Genomic DNA, 23,166 nt, shown 5'->3' on the forward strand with positions numbered 1-23,166 from the left:
TTTTACATTAAATGTTTTCCTCCATGGTGGCAATAATTAATTGTATTATTTGGCAATAATGGTGGTCTAAACCCCATTTGTTATGATTGAATAATTAAAAAGAGGATTACAACAACAGTGATCTAAATTCATCTTCTCTATTGATTTTTTTTTGTATAGCTTATCCGACAGTAAGCATTGGCTATTTGACCCCCCAAAAAAAAAATTATAGCATAAAATGAACAGTGGTACCCAATCACATGTCTATTTTAGCAATTTCAAAATCATGTTTCTCTTACCTGTTCAAAAATAAGTGTATTTTATCATTTTACATGCCATGTAACATTAGTTAATGATTTTTTACTCAACTGACATCTTTCGAGAGTTTTGGCATTGCAATTGAACCTTTTGAATTTCAGGTATTAAAGTGAAACTAGCCCCAAAGTGCATGGTACTAACTTGAAATTTACCAATAAATAAAAAAATGATGATTGTGAAAAGTGATTACAATATTCTAATTGATTACTTGTCAAATAGAGATTGTGCCCTCTTATAACAACATAGATATGCAAGCTACCACAATCATAGTTTAATTCATATTGAACCAAAACCAATTCAACCCAATCTTAGTTGCCAAATAGTAATTTAGGTTAAATTGTAATGATAAGTATAAGAATAAATTAGAGATTAATAGTTGGACACATATGTGACGTGGTATATAATTTTCAAAAAAAAAACCGTTATTCTTTTCAGAATAAATATATATTATTATAAAAAGTATGAATGAGGGTGTGGAACTTTTTTGACTAAAATGCCCACATTTGTTATGTAGTCTATCTCTATGAAGGTTGAAAATGTAATTTCAATTAATGCTTTTCACCTAATTTAATCCCTTCTCATTAACTTTGGTGTCAAAGGTATTAACTCCCATTCTCTCTTATTAAATCATGTATTTAAGTTAATTTTTCACTAATAAATGCTACTAATTATATCTATGTCCAATACTTTTATAATCCATATGTTTTAAAACTTATTCAAAACAAAATTATTCTTTATCTAAGTGATAACTAAGCAATTCAACTATCTAAATCAAATTGCCAACCCATAAAGTCATAGTTAGATAATAAAATTTTTAAATAGAAATGAATATAGAAAACTACAAAAATGTAGAAAAAATAGACACATTTATGATTTTTTTATTAATCAAATTAAAAAGCCAAGTTTACCAAAAAATAATTATTTTTATAGATGAAGGAAATGAAATATATAATCTAAAACTAACAAAAAAAATGAAATTATTTTCATATTTGGAATAGATCAATAGTTCAACTTTTGGGTCAAATTTGACAAACTTGAATGTCATTATTAAATAATAAATATTAATAAAATATAAAAAAATACATAAACTTTACAAAAAAAACATTTGGGCACATGTATAATATCATATATTTAACATGTTAAACAAAAAATAAGTGTAAATAATAGTATTATTTTAACACAAATAGAAATAAAAAAGTATAGAAATTTTGAACACATTTATAACTCCATATTTACACTATTATTGGAGCTTTCTTTTGACTAAAATACCCTTTTTTTATTTAATTCTTATTTAATTGTAAGGTTTAAAATGTAGTTTGAACTACAATTTTCACCTTTCTCAATTCTCCCTCTTTAAATCTTACACTTTTTGTTAATAAATAAACAAAAAAGTATACACTAAGAAGATAAAACATTACAAAAGAAGTGTCCAGCTAAATAGATAGGCCCACCAATGATACCCAAAAAACTTTGTAGCCTAATATTAGGTGCTTATGTAATCAGATCCAAATTTTGTAGTATGCATTTGATTAATAGTGAAAAAAAAAAACATGAAGTGTAAGATTTTAAATGTCACTTTCAAGTATATGCATGATTTTAATCTCACTTATTCAATTTCCATATTTTGACTTATCCATGTCAAATCACTATTATTCCATGTGAATTACAGTGACATGACCCCTCTATAGGGAAATATAGTATAGCTTCTCTTTGGGTTTGGCCATCATCTTTTTCATTCATCAATTTTTTTCTATTTTCATTCATTGGATCATTCAAATATCTAACCCTCAATGCCAAATCCATGGTCTTACACCCTTAAAAGATTTTCTTTTTCCTTCAAGTAGTGTTAAGCTTGCTAGTTTGAACTCAAAATTGTCTTTTGTTTTCGTGCCTATAAGCTATAACAAGTCAAATCACTTGTTTTCAAACCATTGCTTTGTTATTTTTGTAGGTTTAATGAAGTCATTTTTAAAGTGATTGTCAAAGTCCTATGTTTTAGATGTGGAATAAAGTCTAGTATGGTATTAGGTCCTATATTGTTTTGTGCTTTTGGTAATTTGTATCTTCATTTTTTCTTTGATGAATATAATTGTCATATAAAATGGAAAAATATTAATTAATATATTTATTTGAAAGTAAATATAATTGTGCATATATATGAGCATATATACACATGATACTTGACTTTGCTTAGGAGGGAAACTCATATACTTTCCTAAGTTAACATCATTGTCCATGTTGTATCTCAATTATATGGGATCAACTACATAAGTATTGTTTTGCCAATCCATTATATTTAAAATGGAATTCATGTTTAAATTATTAATGCTTAAATCACTTCTTATTACTTATACCCGTGTTTTTTAATCTATCCCTAACTCTTTTAGCCCCTTCTATTTGTGACAAATCACTTATTCTAATCGGAGTTGTTAGTAGTCTTTTATGCACGTGACCAAACCATCTTAACCCACTTATTTCTTGTTTTATCCCTTATTGGAACTATTCCTATGTTTTTATGGATTAAATCAATCATGATCGTATCATTTATAGTTTTTTCACTTATCAATTTTAATATTCACATTTATGCCACATTCATTTTCTGAACATGTTGTTTCTTGACCGCCCAACACTTTGTACCATACAACATAATTGGACTTACAATAGTTTCATAAAATTTTCCTATTAATCTTGATGATATTCTTCTATCACACAAGAGTCAAAATGCACCCCTCAATTTTGCCCAACTTGCACTACTAGAAAATTCATCTATAGAGGCAGTCATAACAGCCTTTAAAAACTTAAAAAAAATGCCTCTAAAGGTTATAAGAGGTGCTTGGTTGAGCATTAGAGATAATCCGCCTCTACAACTACGTCTATTGCACTGGCGCTAAAAGTCCTATATAGAGGCAGTTAAAAGTGCCTCTGAAATTTCAATTTAGATGCACATTTGAATGCCTTTAAAGGATTTTGTGGCAATTTTATGTGTCTCTAAAAGAAAAATAAGAAAAGGAAAAATCTGTATGCTTAATATTTAGAAGCACTTTTGGCTGCCTCTAAAAAGGTTCGAAGTTTTTTTTAAAAATTGCAATATATTGTGAATATTCCTACATAAAAATTACAATTGAAACACCTGTATGAAAATATATTCAATCAAAACATAAAACCTATATGAAAATATATATATATAATAAAAAAAGATACAACTTATCCATAAAATTCAAATTGAATTCCATCATTATTTTAAGAACAAAAAAAAAACATAAAAACACAACATTCAACCCTCATTATATTCATTCTTCCTTTTGAATAGATGTCTTCTTTTTTTTTTAACTACATACAAATCAAATGTAGAGTAATCCAAAAGAAGTTCCTTTTAACATCTAAAAAAATGCTCTTTGTAGTTTTCATCCAATCATTTCTTCCTCTACAACCTATAAAGAAAAGCAACAATAAGAAAAAAAAAACAAAGTAAATATGTATAATTTTTGTAAATTAATAGCCATTGATCCTATCTAATCACATATATCAACAAAAAATGAAATACAAATAATTATATGTAAATTTGTAATATTTACCAAAAACGAAGGCCAAGCAATAGTAACTCCAATAGATGTTCCAATTGTCTTATGGCATCCATGGGGTCTTATTAAAGGCTCCTCACGAATTATCGGCACCTCAATATATACCTCCCAAAAATCTTTACCCATTTCAATATCTCCTACTTTTTTACATGGGTCTTTGCTTATAACAACTGTTTTGGCTACAATTTCTTACTTCCTTAAACTCTTCAAAAAATCCTTAATCATATCCTGCAATCAATTTTTTTATCAAATCTAAGCCATCAAAATAATATAAGCAAATTAATATATTTTTCTTCAACTTAATTACTAGATAATAAAACATACTTAATTGTGGGTTCTTGGACATTTTAGATTTGTTTATGCAATAGAGGCTTTACTTACTGAACATGGAAGTCCATTTTAGATTTTGGCATTTACCACCCAAGTCTTTGGCAATGTGGGTGTAGGGACAATAATGGGGATCAATTTGGCAAAAAACACAACATTCAAATAAACCCTGTCGAGAGATAACAATGGGAATCAATTCGGATTTCAGACAATCGGATACCCTTTGTAGCCCTATTGAGACTGATTGATCATGCCACAAAGGCCCTGTTCACTTTTCGATAAGTTACTTACCCAGATAAATGCACTTACCTGAGTAAATATTTCCCAGGAAAGAGAAAGACTTGCCTGGGTAAGCGCATTTACCCATGTTCTTTTATTTCCCATGTAATGAAATGACCATTTTAACCACAAAAATGGTAGACAAGGAATATGCACTTAAGAATGCAATGGGTGCTAAGATCTTCAAAAGGCGTAAGTGGGTTGGCTATCACGTTAGTCAAGCAAGGGGTTAACATGGATCAGTTGTATTGGCTCAATTGTAACATAATGCTATGTAGGAGATACAACAACTTGTTTCCTCTCCAAGGGATGCTTCATATGTAAATACTTCTAGTTCATTTTAATAAAAAATTGTTATTTGTTTACAAAGACAATCATCAGTATTGGAGCATGCAAATGGGTTGGTTTCAAAGCAATGGAACTCCGTAGCAAATGGTTTAGCCAAATATAGGGTGAGGATGATCTTTTGCATAGTAACAACTCCCCTTCCCACATAATACCTTTTCAGATTTCATTATGAAGAAACACTATCAAGGAATTTTTGTTTCAGAGATAAAAAAGATAAAGGGCATACAATTTTTGTGGCGTCTACTCTTGTCCCAATTATCTTTAAGAAAATGTCACTATCTTTTTGAATTTTAACCTGAAACAGCTCAAGAAATGGACTCAACATTTGTGAAGTGAAATTACATGAATTACATTTAATGCAAGAGGAAGCCAAACTCTAAACATATAGATCCGTCTGAAGTCGTAAAGTTTGGCATGCCTCTAGACTGAAACTCCATATCATCCAGTATCAACTAAAATACAAGAGCAGATAGAAGCATTATACATATAGAAAATAAAATAAGTAGGAAAAAATGGCTAAGCTTCATAAGAAAAATTGCAATAGGAGTGTTTACTCAACTATTTAAAGAATAAGTGGATAAAAGCAATGTTACCCAGATGAAGCAATGACAAAATATTGATACAATTGGATAGCAAATTAAGTAGTGAATGTTAATTACCCAACATGGATTTAAGCTAGTTTTAAAGTATCCAAGTAACATAGAATAAAGGAAAAAGTAAAGGCCATATGAACAGGTATCCAAAGTCCAGATAATTCTGTGGGGTGATAGCTGTCAATAGATTTAACTAAACTATTTAATCGATTAATTGGGTCATTCACCGGCTTGATGTCCATTTTATTGCAACCTGACATCTGTCATTTCACATTCTAGTACCTTTCTAATAAAGTTCTATATTCATGCCCATCCAATATTGAATAATTCAATACAAATTGGTTGTATGCAGGTACATTTTTTTTATGAGCATTGATTAATATTTTGTACATTTGTAAAGTGAAAAACAAATGATTTGTAAAGTGAAAAACAAATGATTTGTAAAGTGAAAAACAAACGATAGGATAGGTTCTGTCTCATATGTGTATGACATCCATGTAGAGAACAATAAATGAAAAAAAAAAAAGTACATTGTTATAACAAGATCAGGAAGGATCTTACATGGTTAGACACAAAAATCTGAACGGACCCAACTTCAGCAAAGAAGCCCATATGCAAATGTTCCAAATAGAGTCAAATATAACTGCTAACAATTGTAACACAATGGCTTACAAGTAAAACCCAAAAGGAATGACTTCAATAAATATAGACCTTATAACCATGGTTACAACGACCACCAAAATCTCCCCCTTAAAAGGCCTAAATACAACACATTGATACTTGACAGGAAATGAAACAAACCCAGTCCCATCATGAATCAATCCTTTACCAATGTTATCTACACCTGTAATTGCCACCACGAATCCATGTCGACCACTGCAAAATATTTAAGCAAACAAAATAGCATACAAAGTTACGGGTTGACAGCTAAGATTGCAATTTGGTTAAAGCGAGTGGAGCAAAGGGAACATGCAAGTGCCCTTAACATCTTTCATGAGCCTAGAAACGAGTTTGTCAAGGAGATTGGGGCCAAAGTGGCGAGGGTGTAGTTGCATGTTTCGTTCAAACACTATGTGGATGAACATCTTTGATCACTAACTCCTGACCCTACAAAGCTGAATATTTATAAACTCCATTGGAAAAATAAGGGTAAAGCAAGCTAAGAGGAAAATAACAAGGCAATAAAAACCAAGGTTGTGAATGGCATCGACTGTGCGTTCCTGATTTTTCTCTATAATATTGATTATTAGAAATAATGACATGTTTGGTAGAATGACTCTGAGAATCATTTTTATGACTCACAGGATAAGAAGGATGTATGGATTAATCATCATTCTTCGGGCTTCATTTTTAGATCAAAGTACAAAAAATATTTTTTAAAACTCGGCCATCCTAAACTTCATTTCTAAAAAGTAGTCCCCAGTAGCTAGTTTCAAAAAAGCTAGTTTCTTATGTTGCTTCTTATTTATTTTGGTCTTATACCTTGAAGTCAAAATGTGGGTACCGATTTTCATCTTCAACTCCGACACTAAGTTTAAATTTTGAATAGTGATGAGACCTCTGAGAATGACATCAAAATCATTTTGGTTTAATAGTGACTCTAATAGCCTAAGGCACCAACTAAACTAGTCTGAGTAAGACTCAAATGGGAGAGGGAAAGGGGTTAGGCACCCCTCTCCTGGGTCCAATAGGTGGGGCCCACATGGGGATCCGAACAAGTATAATAACAATCAATTAATCAAATAAAAATGCTAATAATAGACAAGAACAATAAATCTATCCTACCAATATTTATCATTACCTTATCCTTATTTTCATTTTATTATTTATCATTTCTTTATTTTGTTTATTTATTTTGAAACATTATCATTTGATTTACAAAATCTTATTTCATCTTTTATGAATAAACCACTTATCTCATAAGAGTTCAAGTCATTAATCCTCTAACTCGAACATAAAAAACAATAAGCATCTACTCGACATTTATTCAATTCAGATTCCAGTAAACATAAAAAACATAAACAAGAAATAAAATCTGCCTAATCGATTATAAACTTAGATTATACCGATCTTGTTTGCCACATCCAATGCATCATAATCCGGTGTCAACCTCACATAAGCCTTCTGAGTCCTATTAGGCCTGAAACCACAAGAATAATCAGAATATAAATCCACCAATTTGACTAAGGAATGAAAATAACATAAAGTCAGTATATATACCATATTTGCACTGCTAAGGCTGCTCAACATAGACTGGAGCGTAGGATTTGGACTAGTCTACGCTATGGTGATATGTGACAAGTAGTGTCTTGTAATGGAAGGTCTTGGATCAGTTGATAGTTAGAAAGCTAAAGCTTCTAAGCTACTCATGTTCATTCTAGCTTATTGACGTTCAACTATGCTAATTTTGAGAATCCTATTCCTTTTAAATTTCTTCCTGGAGCCTTCGTTATAGTAGGTGTCTTATACTTTAGGTATCATCAAGATCAACATACATAAACAGTCCCCCTACAAAGCAAAAACACTAAAGCAGTAACCGAGGGGGATAATTACTTTTATATGCACAAAAACAGGCTTGTGTGGGGGCTACACTAAAGCTAGAATCCAGGTCCTACCTAGCTTGTAAATAGGATAATCCCAAAGCCCAACATTTCCTTTTTTGAGTTGCAGGCTGGACCAATCCAAATTGAGCTAGGATTTACCAGTCATTTCCAAAGTAAAATACTAAGGGTGTTTTATCCAACATGAATGTTTTTTTGTTTCTCTTGTTTCTGAAATATGCCATATCATAAAACAAAGATAAAAGCATATTCTAAGAATTGAAAACAATTTTAGTCTTGTTTAAAAATGAATAATTTTATTTCTGAAATATTCCTTACATTTTCTTTCAAACCAAACACAACATAATAAATGAATGTAACAAAAAATGCAAAGGTGAATTTCGATAATTGAATATACAAAGATATCTCTGCCCTGGACTTCACTCCATACCAAAAGAAACTTACCCAATGCTGGTATAAAAAATCCATGGTATTAGGATGGCTGCACTAGAAATGGACCTAACCTCTGGCATGTTTAACATGAATTATCCACTCTTAAACTTGAGCCTGCGTTCTCACATTTGTCATCCGGTCACCCCTAAACTATACTCTATCTCTCTGCAAAAGCAAGTCCATCCCTGATTTGGTGGCATTTTATCCAACTTACATAGGCATGAGATGTCTATTTTTTGTTTTCATCTCATATTAATTAATAAAGTTCTTTGATTACTATTGTTGATAAAATAACTAATTTCCTATCTTTTGACACAAATCTAGATAGCATGACAAGAATTATTGGGTTGGAGAGGTGAGGCATCTGGCTCACATGCATTTTCTAAGATTGTTAATGAAGCTCCAATCTTGTGGGTAGTCTCTGGTCTGTATAACTAGGAAGACAGAGGGACAGTGTAATACTTACACTATGTGTATCTAGTGTCCATACACATGTCATTGATTATGAGGTAACATTTCCTTGATCCTTTGGAAAACCTTGCAGAAAGAGGTTGGGCCTTGTGATGCGTATTTGCTACTTTAGCAAACACTAGCAAGTGCACTAGCCGCTCAAGTAATAAAGTGATGAATAGAGTATCATTTCCCACGAGGACTTGATTAGTCGAATTGTAAATCTAATACAAATCTGAAATCCTAATTACAAAACTATCTCTAAGGAATTTGATCAATCACCTTGCATGCAAGATGAGAAGACAAGCTACTTAAGCACAGAAATGATCAGCAATTAGTTCTCTAGCCATTCGATTGGATTTGGATTCAACCTTGGCTTGGTGAAACCCCGAGGCAATAAACAGCCTCTCTCAAGTGCATGTTCAATCTATGCATGAGTGATGATCCTTATATCTCTATCAAGGATCTAATCCTCATGCATGCATTAAGATCTAGCAATTTTAGGGCATCATTTCAGCTGAATGAACACCAACTGAATTGTGCAAGTTATCTCTAAAATCACACTCAATTCGGTTCTTAATTAGTCGATCCGAAATTCTAGAGTCTTTCTCAAGCACTCTAGAACTTCCAAGAATGAAGAATAGTTCATCCAAACAGAAGTAAGAGAACCTGAATTCTTTCTCAAGCAATTCAGGCATTACAAAGATCAAGATCAATTCGGCTAGCAGTGCTACAATTAAATTTCTAATCAAGAAACATCAAGATTAAATCTAATCTATTCGAATGAACCTCAAAAACTAACTACAGATCTGAAATTACAAAAATCATGTTTCAATTACAGCAAGAAAGAAAAATTAATGGAGAAATTACACATAATTCCTAGCTGAATTCGATTACCAAATGTGCTGAAATCAAGGAAGAAACAACCTAGATCTCCAAGTTTATCCACTTTTTATGTTTTACAATATGACAATATGGATAACATTGTCAAAAGAGTCAACAACAAATTCTAGTTTCAAAGGTGTTCGCCAGGTTGGAAAGGGGATTGTTTGGGTGAGGTCTAAGAAGATAATGAAGAAAACTAAAAGGCCAACTAAAAGAAGAAAAGGAGAAATCTTGCAAGGAGCTAAAGTCTCAAGTTAATTGAAGAAGTTTTAAAAAATCTCCATGGAGTTCGTGCAGGCAGGTCAGTGGAGGAGGTCCTTGAAGATAGAAAAAAAAAATATCATGTTCGAAGAGATGAGAATCAAGGGGAAGGTAAGCCTGAAGGTAAGGGAAGCGAAAAAGGGCACAATATTGCTGGAAGGATTAGAAGTGATCGAGTGGCTGAGAAAGTTCATAGCCGGAGCTTGTTCAAAAGGTAAGCAGATAAACTGGCAGGATTTTAGTACACTAGAAGGGAGAAGATATGTTGTTGAAAGCAAGAGGAATAGAAAGGGGTTCTTCATAGCTTTGGCTGAATTTTTTGGTAAGGGACAAATGCAACCGGTGTGTTTACCAACAGGAAAACAGAACCAAGGCTGGGGAGAAGTTGACTGGTTGCTCAAAGAGTTTTTAGCTCAAAGAGTAGAAAATGAGAAAAAAACCTCCATAAGGAAGGAGAAGCCTTATCTCAATAACAACAGGGTACAACAAGGGCCAGTGGTCATGGCAAAAACAAAAGGCCATTGCAGAATGGTGGGAGGTCTAGAGAGAGAGAGGAGTGGGATAGTAAGTTTGTGATACAAGCCAAGGAAAAGGTTAATGATTGGAGGAGGGTAGCTGACTTACTGGCAGCCAGGTTGAAGTTGAAGAGTGTTTTCATAGTAACCCCCTTCAATAAATGTAAAGCCATCCTAGATCCATTAGAGAATGATTTGGAAATATTAGCTATCAATGTTTAGGCTGAGTTCGGATCTTCACAGTCTTCAAATGGAATCCAACATCCAACTCCAAGGATTTTTTTGTTGAAGATGGTGTGATGCTGCGTGTAATAGGCTTGCCATTCCATCTATGGAAATAAGAAATAGCAGAGTCTATAGCTGTGTTGTGTGGAGGAATCTTGAAAGGTGCTTTCTGGGGCAATCTCTATTTAGTAGCAATCCTGCTAAGTGGTGTGAAGCCAAAAGAAATTCCATGAAAGGTAGAGGTACGAACAGAGGAGAGCTTTGTCTCTGTGTGGTTAGCTTCTTCCATTGAAGCAGGGCTGTGGAAGGAGGCTCATTTGGTAGGAGGGGAGAAGTAGGAAGAAGAAGCACTATGTAGCCTTATGAGATTGGGTAATTCAAATGGGAAGGGATGTTTCACTAAAAACGGCCAACAAATTCTGGGAAGCCAAAAAGTTTTGGGGCAGTTGGAAGGTCAAACCTGGAGAAAGCAAGAAGAGGTTATGACAAATGGCAGATCCTTTGCGCAGGTGGTGTCAGGGGAAAAAGACAAAAAGCTTAGTGTTGAAAGGGAGAAGGCTGAACCAGCAGCTGAACCAACAATTTCAGACAGGGAAGGTTGCTGGTTCGACCATTAAAACAGGGGGGCGTGACTCTTTAAGTGGTCACGTGGAACGAAAAGACGAGCCCAATCGAGTGGATCCCATTTATGGTGGGCCGGAGAAGGCTTCTCAAGTAAAGGAGTTGGGCTACTATAGTCTTGAGTCCAAGGCCCATTATAAGACAGATGGGCCGAGGGACACGTTAAGTAAACACGCGACTGGGAGGAGGGATGAGTTGATAGATGAGATAAAGCATCTATCTTCTTCAATCCCGAACCCTTCCTCTCGACTGAACAGATCAGGTGCAAAAAAGTCTCAAGACTCGTAGTCTCGAGGCTCTCTACAGTGGGTCCCTTCCAACCTGGCAAACCGTCTCTCACCAGATAGGCGCAACCCGAGATACCTGACGCTCAGTGATGAGAACAGAACAGGGCTTGAAGATTGGCCGAGTGAATAAAACAGCAATGATGATTCTAATAGAGACGAAACGCTAAGTTCGGGAAGTTTATCTCCAAAAAGCAACAAGGATCTTCTTGAAACAGAAAGTTTGTATACATTGTTGTTGTTTTTAGAGGAAGAGTTTGAAGAGGCAAGTGGCGGAAAGACTAGGAAAGGTGAAGAAATTGGTTCTAAAGCTATGAAAACTCCTCCGCCCTTCGTCGAGGGAGCTAACCCTGAGTCTAATGAATTATAGGATGCTGGTGGAGAGGGACAAGAATCGGCCGTGAGGATGAATGCGGGTATTCCAGTGTTGGAAACACAGAGAAAGGTTTTTCAAGTGGGTAGGTCATTAGGAAGTGATTCTTTCACCATGTCTAATTCACAACCTTGTCCAAAAAGGGGAACGGCTTTAAAACCATTTGCCAACTATCATCAAATCATTTCCAGTGATTCTAGTCCTACCCTCGTTCTTTCAGGTATGGGTGTCAATTCTGTTTTAGGTATTGACTTGTTTTCTATGCCTGTAATAGATATCCCAGCTTCCCATCCAGGAGTTTCTGATGCAAGAGAGAGGGTGATAGTGGAAGGAGGAGATAGGGTGTTGGAAGGAAGTAGTAAGGGGGAGGCGGATAGAATTTGGGAGATGATTTGTACAATGATGGAGGAACAAAATAAAAAGGAATGACTCATAGAAAGATGTTGTAGCCAAAATAAGTGTGAAAAGGGTAAAATTCTTTCTCAAACATTGGCTGGAAAGGATGGAGAAATTGGGAAAGGGGGGGGGGGGGAAGAGGTACAAATAAGAAAAAAAAGCTCTGAAGTGGAAAGACTAATTTCAGAGAGGGGGATTTAGAATTCAGTGGTAGAGGGGGCAGGAGGAAGGGCCTAAAATGAGGAGAATACGGCCTCTTATTGGGTTCCTTTGCTATTTTGAATCGATGAAAATTATTAGCTGCAATGTAAGAGGGTTAGGGAGTGCAAGGAAGAGAAGGGCGATCAAAGACCTACTCCAAAGGGAAAAACCTGATATTGTGCTATTACAAGAATCCAAACTGATGGAATTAGATGGGAGATGGGTTAGGAGTTTTTGGAGGTCTAGAGGTTTAGGTTGGAGCTCATCTCCTTCTTGGGGAGCCTCGAGGGGGATTGTAACACTGTGGAGGGAGGATGTGATGGAAGTAGTGGAAGAATTGATAGGCAGATTCTCAGTTTCTATTAAGTGCGAGAATGTAGAAAATGGGTGTGTATGGGTCTTAACCAATGTTTGTGGCCCTAATTCCTATAGAGAAAGGAATGAGATGTGGGAGGAACTATATGCAATCAAGGGGCTATAGGATGGTCCTTGGTGCCTAGGCGGGGATTTTAACGTCATTAGATTCTCTGATGAAACCAGTAATCCACAACAGGTAATCTCAACAAGCATGAGGAAATTTAATGGTTTTATTGAAGATTGTGAACTGAAGGAAATACCTCTGTTGCAAGCCAGTTACACATGGTCCAACCTTCAGGAAACCCCTTTGTACTCGAAGTTGGATAGATTCCTTTTTAACCTTGCCTGGGAGAATAGTTTGGAAAACTTGGTTGCTAGGGCATTACCCAGGGTCACCTCCGATCACTGTCTTATCCAAATAGGAACTGAGTCTTTTCCTATAGGACCCAAACCTTTTAGATTCGAAAATATGTGGCTTACCCGTCTAGATTTTGTGAAAAAAGTGAAGGAGTTGTGGGGTGAGGAGGAGAGGGGGGTAAAATGGAAGGGGATCAAGTTCCATAAGAAATTAAAAAGGTTGAGAGCTAAAATAAAAGAGTGGAATAGAGATCAATTTGGTAGAATTGAGGAGCAAAAATTGGGCCTAATCTCTCGAATAGAGAATTTGGATGTAAAGGAATCTCACAATGGGCTGACCGAGGAAGACAGAGTGCTAAGGAGACAATTAAAAAAGGAGTTGGAAGAAGTGTTATTGAGGGAAGAAATCAGTTGGAGACAAAAATCTAGACACAAGTGGATTAAGGAAGGCGATGGGAACACTAGATTCTTCCATGATTTGGCAAATGGGAGACGAAGAAAGAATTTTGTGACCAAGCTAGAGATAGGAGAGGAGGTGATTACCAACCAGGATGGCATAGCCAGAAAATTTGTGGACCACTTCAAATCGATTTATAGAAGGTCTTTGAGTGAGAAAACAGACATGGAAAGGGTGGATTGGCCAAGAATTGATGAAGAAATGGCAAGGTGGCTGGAAAGGGATTTCAATGAAGAAGATATTAAGAAAACTGTCTTTCTCATGGATAGATCCAAGGCTCCGGGTCCAGATGGCTTTACAATGGGTTTTTATCAAGACTGTTGGGAGGTGTTGAAAGAGGATCTGGTTGAAGTCTTTAAGGAATTTGCAGACAATCACACTATAAGCCCTGGAATTAATGCCACCTTTTTGGCTTTGATACCTAAGAAGAATGATGCCAACCACCCAAAAGATTATAGGCCTATTAGTTTGGTGACAAGCATCTATAAAATTCTGGCTAAAGTGCTTTCATTGAGGATCAAAACAGTCCTCCCTACCATCATTAGTGAAACTCAGGGGGCTTTCATTCAAGGGCAACAAATAACTGATCAGATTTTAATTGCGAATGAGTGTGTGGAGGAAACAAAAAGGTCTAGTAGGAAAGGATTCATTTGTAAATTGGATCTTGAAAAGGCCTATGATTTGGTGGACTGGGAGTTTCTATTAGAGGTTATGCGAAATGGTGGATTTGGGGACAAGTGGTATAGTTAGATCTTTGGGTGTATCAGTACTTGTCACTACTCTATTCTGGTAAATGGTACAGTGAGGGATTTTTTTCCAGCTTGCAAGGGTGTCAGGCAAGGGGATCCACTTTCACCCTTCCTTTTTACCTTAGTAGCTGATGTGATTAGTAGGATCATTACTAAGGCTGACAACGAAGATGCCATTAGGGGTTGGAGAATAGGGAGACACCAAGTCCCCCTCACCCACCTTCAGTTTGCAGACGACTTAATGATTTTTTGTGAATGAGGTCTTAGTGAAAAGGTAGCAAACCTAAAGGAGCTAATAAAAGGATTTGAAAGTGTCTCTAATTTGAGAATAAAACTAGAAAAGAATTGCATAGCAGGTATAAATTTGGAGGTAGGGGAGGTCGAGGCTATTGCGAAGTGTCTTGAGTGTTCCACCTTTGCTTGGCCTATGTCATATTTAGGGCTTCCTTTAGGGGCAAATCCTAGGGAAAGTAGATTTTGGACCCCAGTGTTAGAAAAGTTTGAGAAGAGATTAGTCTCATGGAAGAGGAACTATATCTCTTTAGGAGGAAGAATTACCCTAATAAGAACTACCTTGGCTAACTTACCTACCTATTATTTGTTTGTCTTTAGGATACCAATTAGGGAAGCTAGGAAGCTGGAGAAGTTGATGAGAGATTTCTTATGGGAGCTGGGACAAGAGAGAATGGATCATTTGGTTAATTGGGAAATTGTCTACAAAAGTAAAGAAGAGGGGGGTTTGGGAATTGGGAGGGTAACTAGAAAGAATCAAGCTCTGTTAGGGAAATGGTTGTGGAGATGGCCTTTGGAAAGAGAGAGATTGTGGCATGAGGTGGTGGGAAGCATTCATGGGAGGTCAGAGAATGGATGGGATGCTGGTGTATCGAGGCAAACTAACCTAGCAACACCTTGGAAGGTTATTGACAACACCCTTCCTCAATTCCTCAATTTATCAGGTATGAAGTTTGTTCTGGCAACTCTATCCTTTTTTGGGAGGATATTTGGGTAGGAGACTCACCGTTAAAGTATTTGTTCCCTTCACTTTTTTCTATTTCTTTGTACAAAAAAGAGGTGGTTTTGAAATTTGTCTCACCTTTGGGAACACCCTTAGATCCTATTTAGGATTTTGGGTTTCGTAGAGGACTTAGGGATGCTAAAATTGAGTCTCTTTCTTTGTTGTTTGGGTGTCTTAATCAGGTTTGTTTGGATTCCTCCAAGCCAGATAAGAGGGTTTGGACTCCTAGACCCAATGGAACCTTCACTTGTGCTTCTTTTTTCAAGTCCATCTCTCAACTTCCTACTCACCAACCCTTTCCGTCAAAAGAAATTTGGTGTAAGCCAGTTCTCCCAAAAATTATGGCTTTTTGTTGGGAAGTTTTCCATGGGAAAGTAAACACTCTAAACAACATACAAAAGAGAAGACTTTTTTCTGTATTTCTCCTAATTGGCGTATCCTCTGTAGAGCTCACGGTGATGATTGTTACAATTTATTAGTATCTTGTCCCTTTTCTACAAACCTTTGGGTTTGGTTACTTTCATTCTTTGGGAGTAGTTCGAGTCTACCAGCAGAAGTTCACATGCTCTTCAACCATTCTACCTTTTATTGGCCTACAAAAATAGGGAGAATTATGTGGAGATGTGCTCGTGCTGCCTTGACTTGAACTCTTTGGGAGGAAAGGAATCTCAGAATTTTTCAAGTTAAGGAAAGGAACAACCAAGATTTGAAAGACTGTGTGTTAAACAGGGCAATACATTGGTTGAAGACCTTGGAAATCTTTCATCAATTCTCCTTTAATGACATTTAGAGAAATTGGTCAGCAGTAGCAAGGTGTTCATTTTTAAAGGCCAAATCAATTACAAGCTGGTCTCCTCCACCCGAAGGCTCAATTAAGTTGAACTTTGACGGAAGCAGCATGGGTAATCCAGGATTATCCAGAGTGGGGGTGCTTTGAGAAATGAGAAGGGAGAGATTTTGTTGCTCTACTCAGGTCCTTTGGGAATTGGGAATTCCATTAGGGCAGAACTTTTAGTTGTTGTACATGGGGTCCAATTTGCAAACCAGCTGGGGGTACAACACCTAATAATCAAGGGGGATTCCAAAGTGGTGGTGGGTTGGTTAAAAAATTTTGAAGAGGCTATGTGGCGATACAAGAATGAAATGAAGAAATTTAGTTGGTTGACAAGTCACTGTATAGTGGGTGGGGAGATCAGCAAATACCTTGTCAGATGTGTTAGCTAAGCAAGGGGTAAATAGGGAAGAATTATTTTGGGCTCAGTTGTGATTCTTGTTTTTCTTTCCTAGTTTACTTGTAAGTTTCAAGGAGGGGCTGCAGCTCGCACCTCTCATTGGGATGATGTATGAACTCACTCTAATTTGCTTATGAATCAATAAACTTATTATTATTCATCAAAAAAACAGCCTAGATCTCCAATGGCTTCTTCTCCTTTCGAATTCAGCTTCTTCTTCTCTTGAAGTTGCTTGAATCTCCTTTCTTCTCCTCTCTTGCGCCTATCACTCTCTTCTCCCTCCAAGAATTCAAACTCGAGGTTTGAATCCACCAAAGGGCTGAATTTCAAAATGTTTGAACCCCTTTTTCCCTCCAAGAAACCTCCTTAAATAGTTTTTTCCTTCAGCTCTCCAAGAATTGTAAAAGTTACCGCCCCTAGCCTCTCTTAAACCTTCTAAAAGTTGCTGCCCTTAGCTTACTTGAACTTTCTAGAAGTTGCCACCCCTAGCTTCTCTTGGGCTGCAATTTGGGTTGCTCTTGAGGTACTAATGGGCCTCCTCCTTGCTGGGCTGAATAGGCTCCCTTGGAAGGCTACAGTTAGGCTCTCTCTTTGGGCATCTCCCAAAGAGTGTAGCATGGGCCGAATGACCCTCTCTTGACCTCTCAGTTGGGCTGAATTACCTTCGATTTAGCTCATTTTTTCCTTGTTCTATGCTTTTTTTCTCCTGAATTAGTTTCCTTGAAGATTTCCTGAAATTAAGCTGAATTGGGGTAAAACTCACACAAAGTAGCATAAAAATCATGCATAAAGCCTCATAAAATGTGTAATTTGTGCACTCATCACCTTGGCACAATAGTTAGGTTGTTTCATTACGACTTGGGTGACTAGGGTTCAAATATTGGAAATAGCCTCTCTGTATGTGCATGGGTAAAGATGCATACATCTGTCCCTCCCCAGACCCAACATTGGTGGGAGCCTTGTGGATTGTGCTTCCCTTTATATCCTTAACTCTATGTAAATGGACAACAAGATGAAACAGGGCGTTTATTTCTGAGAGTTCAGACTTATAAATGTTTAAGTACTGTTTGATGAACAGATCAAGCAAACAAAGCTCAAGGCATGTCATAGTAATTTTTTGATAGTCTTGCTCTACTCACCCTCCTACTCCTTATTAACATTTCAAGGATTACATGGTACTATTAGAATATCCTTTTATTTTCCATGAGAAACCCACATCAATAAGGAAAGAGAAAAGTCTTACATGAATGAATGTGGAGGGAAGAGGAGGGAAAATTAAGGATTCCATGCACTAGTACAAATGCATGGGAGTGCAAATGAAATAATGCAAATTCTGATCTAATATTGTTTTGGGCTTTACTTTATTCTAGTTCAGGTCTTTTTTTGAAGGAAAAAGAGTATATGTGCTTCAAATCTTATTTTACTTCATTTAAACTGCAATCAAACAAAATTAGGTCATACCTGAAACAAAAATAAATCAGAACCTGCACCCAAATTATTTGCAATAGACAACCAAAAGGGTTTTGCTGGCATCTCATGACTTGAACTCTTGATCTCTTACTTTAAAAGAAAGCAGCTTTTATGAGACTAAAATCTATTGTTTTCACTAAAATCCCATATTGCCTAGGAAAAGGATTTTGCATGCTAAAAATATGTAAAATTATCTTGCATTATCCTTATTTGTTCTAGTGTATGTGATTGTTGGACTAATGTGGTCTATAAGCATTGAATGAGCGAGGAATAGGGCTTGGGGCAAGGGAATTTGAGAAACATTTTGGGCTTTGTTCATTCAATAGGTTTCAATGGATGCATGTAGTCAAGCTTTAATAGTAAATTTGTGGAATGCCTTGCCATATGGGCCACTAGTGAAACACCACATAATTTTGGACGGTGGGCCTTCTTCACTATCTCTTGGGTCTTCAATTTCATACAAACTTGTAGGTGCTACTAATAGGCTTCTGGTTTTTGGAGATCTTGTAAGTTGTAGGTATTGTGATCTGGGGCCACTAGTTTTAAACCCCAAACTTCAGACTCTTGGTTTCTAGAGGCTATGTGGGTGCTGTAAGTACATAGTGGTCACTAAGACTCTCAGAGTACAAAGGTGTCAAACCAACACTACACAGACACCTACGATGAATCCATAATCCATCACACTTTTGCGATGAGTTCATTGTAGATTCACAATTGCAATGAACTCATCCCCAGGACAAGTTGCGATGAAATTCAGCTAATGCAAAACTGTGGTAAAACTAGGACACACGTGGGTTTGCGATGAACCCCAGACACGTGTGGATTTACGATGAACCCTGAACACGTGTAGATTTACGATGAACCCCGAACACACACGGAGTTGCAATGAATCTGACACCGTTGCAAGAACCGCAGAATCACGATAGATCGGGAATAAATGCCAGTTACACGTACGTCTTTTAATTACGCATGTGGATACGCACGTCGAACGATGATATCACCTCCTCTGGACTTACAAAGACTCGACCACCTGTCGATCGCCATAATCCCCCATGTCGTGAAAACAGGTACAATGGTTTAATGCCACTAGTTTAAGGTTTCTTTTTCTATAGTATCTTTGAACTATTTTGATCTTCCTAAGTCATTGTTTATGCATGTGCCTACTGAACATATGAATAAGTGGATGATGTCCAAAACTTGAACACTTCTAAAATTTTCTAATGATTACGAAATCATAAATCATATTTTAGAGGACCTTCTAATGTACTTAAAGCCATCCAATTATAGCCATAACCCCTACATGACTTAATCATGATTCATTCTGATAGTTCTTGTAACTTCAGTTAGCGTGGGGTGAGTATGGTGATTTTTTTCAGAGACCATCCTTTAGAGGCCAACCTTGCTTTCACACTTGAAGTACAGCCCATATATTCTTAGTATTGTGCTTGAGTCTCAAACCATAGCCTAGGGTTCATCAATTGCAATAAATAAGGGTATTTGATTACTACTAGTTGCAACCGGCTCTACTCACTCCGTTTGCTACATCTCACATAGATGCTAAACAACAAAATCATCATAATCTTATGTTTCATTTGGTAATTCTCTTGCCTTGCATCCTTAAAAAAACTATGCAGAAACTTTAAGTGAAACTATAACTAGAAGGCATTTAGGAAAAACTTAGTTGAGGCATCTGACAGCTACTATAACTAGAAGGCATCAAATTTGAGATATTTTAGAAAGCATCTCAGCATTATCATGCTAGGCATTAGACACCAAATCATAAAGGTTTATTAGTTCATCAGAATAGCTTATTTTGTAGGCTAATGGGGCTCAACAACCAGGTCAGAAGAACCTTAGAATCAACTAATTCATCACTAACAAATTAGGTAGTACCTATCCATCAAAACAAATTAGAAAGCAACTAAATATTAATTAGGTCTAAGATAGACTCAACAAGTCTTTCTAAAAGGCAAAGCCAATATTGACTCAAACACAGGCTACAAATAATAACTTTTAATTCTTTTGCCATGGCGTGAAGTATAATACTCTAAGCACTGAAACCAAATAAAAACTACTACTACTACTAATTGAGAAATACAAAAAGGAAAGAAATTAAGAAACAAGAATAACCAAATGACAAAAACAACACTTCCATTACAGAGCATTAAGTAGTTAGTATTTTGGCCATAAAAATTCCTGGACAAATGGTGTTCTTTGGGACTTGCTAGGCATCTGATTTAAATGACCTTTTTTTTTTATCATAGCAAAATCAAGGCGATTCAATGCTCTTTCGTATCATGGGGAAACCAACCTTCAGCCATATCATGGGGAAACCAATGGCACAGCTTGAGTTCATCTGAAACTGGGCAATACCATGAAAGCATCACCTTATCGGCCGAAGCTATAGTTGACCCGAATTCAAAGGCTGTTACTTCACCCGACTGAGGAACTTCCACGGCTCTGTTCATGCCATTTTTGACTTCTCAGTCGACTTTTAGGGTTTTGGCTCTATTTTCATTTAGGGAGCCTCCTTGCCCTTCCACGATTCCACCAAGAGAGAAGGCCCATGACTCATATAATTAACAAAATATAATCAAACGAAAACCCTTGAAGTAACAACTATGAAATGATTTATGCTCAAAATGAATATGAAATACATAGATAATAAGCGTAAGAAAACCATAAACCTAGAGAATGAAATCTTAATACCTTCAATGAAAGAAGACCTGGATATTCACAAGCAATAACATGAAAACCCCATAGGCTTCAAACTCTTGTATGTAGAAAAAATGGGAAAGAGAAGAGAGGGCAGGTTGTTTGTGATGAAGAAGGAAAAGAATTGATGAGAAGCTTTTAGTAGCGTTGCCATATTTCTTTGGGTAACATTTCCTCGGTATCTCCTTTGTTATTAATTGTTGAACCAATGTACTATAAATGACCATGTTGAGTTACCTCTTTGTTTCTAATCTTAAGTGTAACATGATTTGTACTTCTTTTATTATTAAATTTACATGTCACATCCTATGTTTTAATTATACTTATTTTAAAACATATTGTTTTCTAGAGAAGCCCGTAGGCAATTTCATTGCATCAAATCCTCCACCGGTATAGGTGTGAGAAAAGAAGGTAAAAAGGACCATGTGATAATCAAATTACAAGAAAGTTTTGATAGGTATGTGCAGCCTTGTTACCTGTACGAGGGGTGAAGGAGACAATGTGATAATCAAATGAGACCAAAATGCTCTTGCAGTTGTCTATAAGTGTCTTTATACGCCTTGGAACCAAAATTGAGGGGTCCAAGAAGTAAGAAATCACATTTTGTGCATCTCGTTCAAAGTTAATTGCTGGAAGTCCTATAGAGAAAGCAAGCTTTAGCTCTTCAAGAAACGCAAAGGCTTCAGTAACTTCTGATGGGCCTTTTGGGATGTTCAAAGCACGAGCCATACTAAAATGGCCTAAAGAATATTTGATAATAATTCCCATGCCATAGCTATGGATATTCGCCCATTTTATGGTTGTAGGAAGAAGAATAGTGGGCTAGGGCATCTGTAATAACAAAATAGGGGTGGAACTGATTGCCCTCCATGGTTGCCTTACACTAAGCTTTCCAAGAATGCCAAACAACAAACACACATCTACCAAAAATTGAATCAATGTCTAGTGTGTGTTTTTTATTATTGTTTATAAACACCACCATTCCTTAAGCCACTTCGTGAAACTTCAGCCATCTTGATGGTCCACTAACAAAGGTCCAAGTAAAACAAACCAAACTACCCTCATGGGTGGGCATTGAAAGAAGCGATGCCTTAAGGTTTGGTCACCACTTCCACAGACAGTACACACAACATCTATCTGGGGACAAAACCTAGCTATTTCATGCTTTAAAGGTAGAGCTCATGTTAGACAACGACAAAGAAATGTGAGAATTTGGGGTGGTAACCGAAGCTTCCAAAAGGTGATCCAAGACATACCACTGAAGGCAATGTGTTGTGTAGATGAAGAAGTATCAACAGTTGACAATAATCTATAAGTTGAGGATGGTGCAAATACTCCTTTGAGAGTGAGGTGCCACACTAAAATAAAGGCAAAACTCCAACTTTTAGAGTTGTGATCCACCAAATTTGACTCTTAAATCAGCATTTAGAGCACATGAATTATTTTTAATGGTTCCAGATGGGATCAACGGGTCTTCATATACAAAAATTTGTCTTCCATTTCCAACAATATAGCGTGTCCCCTTCAAGAGATCTGCCAAATAGGAAAACCCCTTTTTTTGATATTTTCATTCCAAAAATTTACACCAGAATGGAGATACTTTCCTCTTAGAATCAAGCCCCACACTGTGTCACCAGAATTGAGAAAACGCCAAGATAATTGCATAACTTTATCATCGTTTTCTACTGTCATATATTTAAAACCCAAACCACCGAGTTTCTTTGGTATCAAACAAGAATTCCATGACTTCGAATAAATATGCCTATTTCTTGGCTCAATACATATTTTGGATGGCCATGTAATATGTAGGAACAACTAAGATAGTTGACTTATTAAGATTTCACGTCCAACATGTGAAAGACACTAGATTTCCATCCATACAATTTTGATTGATTTTTTTTCAATCATGAACTTCCATCCCCCAACTCTATAATATCGAATAAGATAGGACTTCCGAGGTAGCGCTCTACTTTTTGCATGATGTGGACCCTAGCTTGGCGGGCTAGAAATTTATGGTGTTGCTGTTGAAAGAATTTGAGGATTTTGAGAGGCTCATTTGTCCACAAGTTAAATTTGCAATCGTTTATAGCGCATTTGTCGACAACTTAAATTTGCATTTAATCCTTCATTAGTTTCACCAATTAAATAGGGATGATCATGGCTCGGGTTTTTATAGGGTATCAAA

General features: G+C 36.2%; 1 long non-coding RNA gene across 1 annotated transcript; it reads right to left on the reverse strand.

The window, feature by feature from the left end:
- Positions 1 to 6,044: 6,044 nt before the first annotated feature.
- Positions 6,045 to 21,211, reverse strand: LOC148877021 (uncharacterized). Its single transcript, XR_016110540.1, has 3 exons — positions 20,976 to 21,211; positions 7,492 to 7,565; positions 6,045 to 6,301 (listed from the first exon to the last, which is right to left on the reverse strand). It is a non-coding gene; the product is annotated as an uncharacterized LOC148877021 (long non-coding RNA).
- Between the last annotated feature and the right edge of the window lie 1,955 nt (positions 21,212 to 23,166).

The sequence above is a fragment of the Nelumbo lutea genome, chromosome 1, assembly GCF_056320005.1.
Source record: "Nelumbo lutea isolate HS-2025 chromosome 1, American lotus-T2T, whole genome shotgun sequence".
Classification (NCBI taxonomy): domain Eukaryota; kingdom Viridiplantae; phylum Streptophyta; class Magnoliopsida; order Proteales; family Nelumbonaceae; genus Nelumbo; species Nelumbo lutea.